We start from the raw sequence: 6,237 nt of genomic DNA, 5'->3' as shown, positions 1-6,237 counted from the left end.
TTCAGAATCACTATTTGTTAAAAAAACATAAAAAATTTAAATAAAATACAACCTACTCACCAGAGATGCATAGTCATAATTTGCACCGCTCCTCAGAGGCTGTAATCCAGTGGTACCTCTTGTATTCACTGGTCTGGAAGTGTTGAACAAATCCTTTCCTGAGCTGAGACAAGCTAGCTAGCTTCGAGGGTTGGCCGATCTCTTCTCACAATGTCAAGCTTTTCTTGAAAATAAATTTTTAAGTATGTCCGAGACCAAATCAATTTCTCTTCCTTCGTAGGCATAAAAAAGTCTAACTCAGCTGTATTAATGTGTGCAGAGCTACAGACTTGTTTTGCTAGTCGAACTTGGCTGTAACAGTTTCCCTCTGACAAACCAATCAGAAAGAGACTTAAAGAAACAGACACATTGCTAATAAAGACTAAGGTAAAAAAAAGCCAGCAGCACTGATTCTGAAGGCCCTGGGCAGATTAGATTGACATGGCAGCACATAGAGGCTGAAATCTGATTGGGCAAAAAATCAAACATCCACATACACGTACTGGAAGCAGTGCAACCTGTAGAGAGAAACACTACGAAATGAAGAGAATAAACTGTTGGGAATAAATTAATACAATTTCATGGAACAAATATTAGAATTTAGGTTGTAAATGTAAGGCAGTGTTTCTGATAGTGTTTAGGCCAGCAGAGAAGGCTTTGCTGACCCTCAAATGAAAGCTAAAATTCAAGAATTCAAGAAACCTGCACCATGCTTCACTGTTGCCACAGACACTCATTATTGTACTGCTCTCCACACTTTTCTTGGCTATAGCTAAATATTTAATATTTTGACTTATCAGCCCAGAGAACCTGCTGCCATTTTTTTTGCACCCCAAGAATTGTGCATAGTTGAGTCAATTATCCTTGTTTTCCTGTCAGAGTTATGGCATTTTGGCGGCAATTCTTCATGAAGATCATTTTGGGCTGCACTTCTCCAGTTGGTGCATGATGTGTCTTTTATCTTCTGCCCAAGTGTCCTATGCCGGCCACTACGTCTATGGTCCTAAAAGGTCTACGTCTACAGTCCTTGGCTGTTTCTTTGTGCTTCTTGAACAGCACATTTTGAAACTCAAGTCTGATTTCAGATCACCTGAATCTGATCTTACAAAATCCATGAGATTGTGAAAGTAAATAAAGTGTGCAAGTGTAATTATGCCAAAAGGTGGCCACACCAAATACTGATTTTGTTTAGATTTTTTCTTATGTTTTCGCTCACATTGCATTTTTTTAATTTATAAGAATTGACAAAACAAAAATTATTTGAAAGCAGTCTTACTTTTTTAGCATTTCTTCACACTTGTCTAAAACGTTTGCACAGTACTATACAGGTGCATCTCAATAAATTAGAATATCATTAAAAAGTTGATTTATTTTAGTAATTCAATACAAAATGTGAAACCTGTATATTATATAGATTTATCACACACAGACTGATATATTTCAAGTGTTTATTTCTTTTAATTTTAATGATTTTGGCAAAATCATCAAAATTAATTAGGGATTGCATTAGGGATTAATGGAGAGATTCACAAAGAGGGGACTGCAGCTGGAGTCAGTGCTTCATGAGCCTCCGCACACAGACATATCCATGGGCTACAACTGACGCATTCCTTGTGTCGAGCCACTCCTGAACCAGAGACAAAGTCAGAGGTGTCTTACCTGGGCAAAGGACAAAAAGGACTGGACTGTTGCTCAGTGGGTTAAAGTCGTCTTTTCAGATGAAAGAAAAGTAAATTTTGCATTTCATTTGGAAATCAAGGTCTGGAAGAAGAGAGGAGAGGCACAGAATCCAAGGTGCTTGAGGTCCAGTGTAAAGTTTGCACAGTCAGTGGTGGTTTGGGGAGTCGTGTCAGCTGCTGGTGTTGGTCCACTGTGTTTTATCAAGTCCAAGGTCAGCACAGCCGTCTACCAGGACGTTTTAGAGCACTTCATGCTTCCATCTGCTGACCAGCATTATGGAGATGCTAATTTCATTTTCCAGCAGGATTTGGCACCTGCCCACACTGCCAAAAGCACCGAAAGTTGGTTAAATGACCATGGTGTTGGTGTGGTGACTGGCCAGCAAACTCACCAGAACTGAACTCCATAGAGAGTCTATGGCTTATTGTAAAGGAAAATTTTATTAGCAGCCAGGTGCTGCTAATTAAATGTCCCCTGATCAACTGACCATCAGCAAGTGTTACCACTTCTATAAAAGCCCAAGTTTTATCAGTTCATTGGCCTGGAGCATTTAAGCTAACACATACCGACTGTCAAGCACGGATGTTGAATGGGGTAATGGTTTTTGCTTGTTTTGCAGCCACAGAACCTTGACACCTTGCACTCAATGAGTTGTATACCAAAGTATCCTAGAGTGAAATGTGAGGCCATCTGTCTGACAGCTAAAGCTAGGCTGAAATTGGGTCATGAAACAGGATAATGATCCCAAGTACACCAGCAAATTTATAACAAAATAGATGCAAAAGAAGAGTATCAAGCTGTGGCAATGGCCCAGTCAAAGTCCAGACCTCAACCCGACTGAAATGCTGCGGCAGGACCTTAAGATAGCTGTGCATAAACCTCATTGCATAAACCTCAATAAACTGAAGCAACACTGTAGAGAAGAGTGAGCCCAGACTAAGTAAGCAATCAGAGGAGAAGGGCCAGACTAAGAGAGGTGACCAAGAACCCAATGCTCCGGAGATCATGTGTGGAGATTAAACAACGTTCCAAAAGGACAACCATCACTGCAGTTCTTCACCGAGCTGGGCTTTATAGTGGAGTGGCTAGATTTTCCAAGATGCGCCGCTGTGTTTGGCCTGCCACCTGCTCCTCTGTTTTTTCATGTTTGTTTTTGCTACTGTCTCGTCGTTTATTGTGTATGATCGCACCATGCTGCTGGAACTGCATTTTACAACTAATCGCCTCTTAAATACCCAGTCCTTTAAACCACCACCGCCACTGTTGACATTAATTCCTCCTTTCCTGAGATGCCCTGTCTGTCAGCTACCAGGCAGGAAGCACCGCAGAAGACGCGGTCGGAGAGGCGGGGTACATGCCAGACTGAGGACTCACCTGGATTCTCTGTCTCCAAGGTGTAAAGATCAACCAGGATTTGGCAATGCTAGAAGATCGCGAGAATGCTACCTATGGCCTCGGCTGGTTGGCTCCAACACTGGCGTTCCATGTCTGTGTCCCCGCCACGTTGAAACAAGCACCCGGGGTTGTGTCCAAGGAAACCTCCGTCCAATTTCTCGTGTGACATCATCTCCTGCCAATTTGTACACGTTCCGCATGGCACTTTGTAACACCAGATGGCTTAATAACAAAACATTTGTCCTCAATGATGTCATCTCCTCTCACAATCTGGATCTGTTTATCCTCACCGAAACCTGGCTTCCCCCAGGTGACGTCAGTGCCTTTTCGGAAATCCTCCCCTCTGGTTACCTTTACCTAAACACGCAGCAGCAAACGGGTGGGGGCGGGGGAATAGCCACCGTACATAGACAGTCCCTGAAGTGCCGCCAGCTGTCCACTAGAGGGTATTCCAGCTTTTAGTTACAAGTATTTGTGCTTACACTACCCTGTCCGATTTTATGTGCAGTAATCTACCGGCTGCCCAAATTAAACAAGTATTTTTTAATTGAGTTCCCAATTAAAAAATTGTCAGAAGAGATTTTGTCAGAATTTCTAGTAAAGTTTGACAATGTTCTAATCTATGGTGACTTTAACATTCATGTTTGCTGCCCCTCTGATAAACCTGCTAATAATTTTAAGGCACTTTTAGACTCATTAGATCTGGCTCAGTCCATTTCCTGTCCCACCCATAGGTTAGGTCACACTCTTGACCTTATTATCTCTTGTGGGGTGATTGTGTCGACTTGTGAGGTCATGGATTTTCCTATCTCTGAACATTCTCTCATACGGTTTGACATTTGTGCTGTTTCACCTGCACCAACGTCTACTGCCCTTCATCGCTGTCACATTATTACCTCATCTACAGTAGATGATTTTATTGCTGCCTTCCCTGTTTCTGATCTCACCTCTACTGCTGAATTGGCATTGTGCCTCTTTGTCCGGACCGTTTCCTCACCTCCTTCCATACCATCTGCTCCCAGATTATGGACTCTGTTGCGCCCTACAAGGTAAAGTCGACCAACGGTCCTTTGGACCCCTGGCTCAGTGATACAACTCAGGCCCTCAGGCGCCGGTTTAGACAGGCTGAGCGAAAATGGAAGAAGGATAGGCTGCAGGTGTCACTGGAGATGTTTAGAGACCTATCAGAGTGCACTGAAGGAAGCTAAAGGACAGTACCTTTCTGCTCTCATTAATAGCAATAGCCACCGCCCTGGAATTTTATTCAGCACTATCAATTCTGTCATAAATCCGGTGTCCGTTGCCTTGAATAACGTTTCTGTAAGCACATGCAATGCAACACATGCAGCATTTTTTGGACAAGTTTTTTGTCTGTTAGGCAAACCATTACACAAGTCGTTACACAACCATTACACAAGCTGTTGCCATGTCTACTTGTGCAGCGCAATGTGTGCTAGAGAACTTTGATGCAGTTACTCTTGTGGACCTCAAAAAAGCTGTCCACAAGTTGAAGCCCACCACCTACCCTCTAGACACTGTTCCTGCCAGGATTTTGAGAGAGGCTATTGAGATGATAGGTCCCATCTTTGTCTCCTTCATAAACAGCTGTTTTAGAGTGGGTACTGTTCCCCCTGCTCCAGCCTCACCTTCAACTGCACAGCATTGGTGATACATTTCAGTCTGGTTTCAGGTCGAGACATAGCACTGAATCAGCGTTATTGAGGGTCTATAATGACATTCTTGAAGGCCTGGATGGTAAAAGCTCTGTGGTTTTGGTGTTACTGGACCTAACCGCTGCATTTGACACCGTGGATCATGCCATCCTCATCTCTCGTCTTCAACATGTTGGTCTGCAGGTGCGGTGCTAAATTGCGGTGCTAACAGAACTTTTTCAGTAATGCTTAATGATTATTCTTCCTCGGTTGCTCCTCTGTCATTTGGTGTGCCTCAAGGATCTATTCTTGGTCCCATTCTGATTTCACTCTATATGCTGCCACTTGGTCAACTCATCTCCAATCACAAAGTTCAATTTCATTTCTATGCTGACAACCTCCAGATCTATCTTCCTGTGATTCTGAGTAATCGTTCTGCATTGGACCCTTTCCATAATTGCCTTCAGGATATCAAACAGTGGCTTTCCCAGAACTTCCTTCATCTGAATAATAACACCTCAGTTTGCACCTACCGTGCGTAACCTGGCTGTTATTTTTGACAAAAGTATGTACTTCGATAAACAGATCAGTGAAGTAGTGAAGGCGAGCTTTTACCAGCTAAGACTACTCAGCAAGGTCAAATAATTTTTGTCCCAAGCTGACCTTGAAAAAGCTATACATGCCTTCATCAGCTCGAGGATTGACTACTGTAATGCTCTCTACACTGGACTTAATCAATCACTTCTCAATCGGCTCCAAATGGTACAAAATGCGGCAGCACGTCTTCTCTCTAACAACTCTAAACGCTCACACATCACCCCTGTCCTCCGCTCGCTTCACTGGCTTCTGGTGCGGTTCAGGGTGGAGTATAAGGTCCTGCTGTTTGTGTTCAAGGCCATTAATGGTCTGGCCCCGGCCTACCTCGCCGAATTAATAATGGTCCACCAACCAGCCAGAACTCTCCGCTCCTCTGGACATACCTCTCTGGTCATTCTCAAATACAAATCTAAAAAGTTTGGAGGCCGGTCATTTGCTGTCCAGGGACCAAAGCTGTGGAACGCACTTCCAGCACACATACAATGCGTCACTGTGCTGAGTGTTTTTAAATCGCAGTTGAAAACTCATTTATTCTTACAAGCTTTTAACACGTAGCCCCTGATTCAACTGCTATTTAATGTACATTGTGTTCTTATATTTTATTGTCTATTGTTGTTTTTTGGAAAGTGCCTTGTGATCCTTTTGGTTGCTGTAAGGTGCTCTATAAATAAAATTTCATTTGATTTGATTAGATGGAAGCCTCTCCTCACTACAAAGCACATGGAAGCCTACTGGGGTTTGCCAACTGGACTTTCAGACTGTGTGGAACAAAATTCTTTGCTCTGATAAAACAGAGATTGAACTTTTGCCATCATGTCTGGCGGAAATCAGGCACCTCTCATCACCTGCACAAAACCATCTCAACAGTGAAGTA

The sequence above is a fragment of the Silurus meridionalis genome, chromosome 23, assembly GCF_014805685.1.
Source record: "Silurus meridionalis isolate SWU-2019-XX chromosome 23, ASM1480568v1, whole genome shotgun sequence".
In the NCBI taxonomy this organism is placed as follows: domain Eukaryota; kingdom Metazoa; phylum Chordata; class Actinopteri; order Siluriformes; family Siluridae; genus Silurus; species Silurus meridionalis.
Note: the sequence above shows the minus strand (reverse complement) of the source record.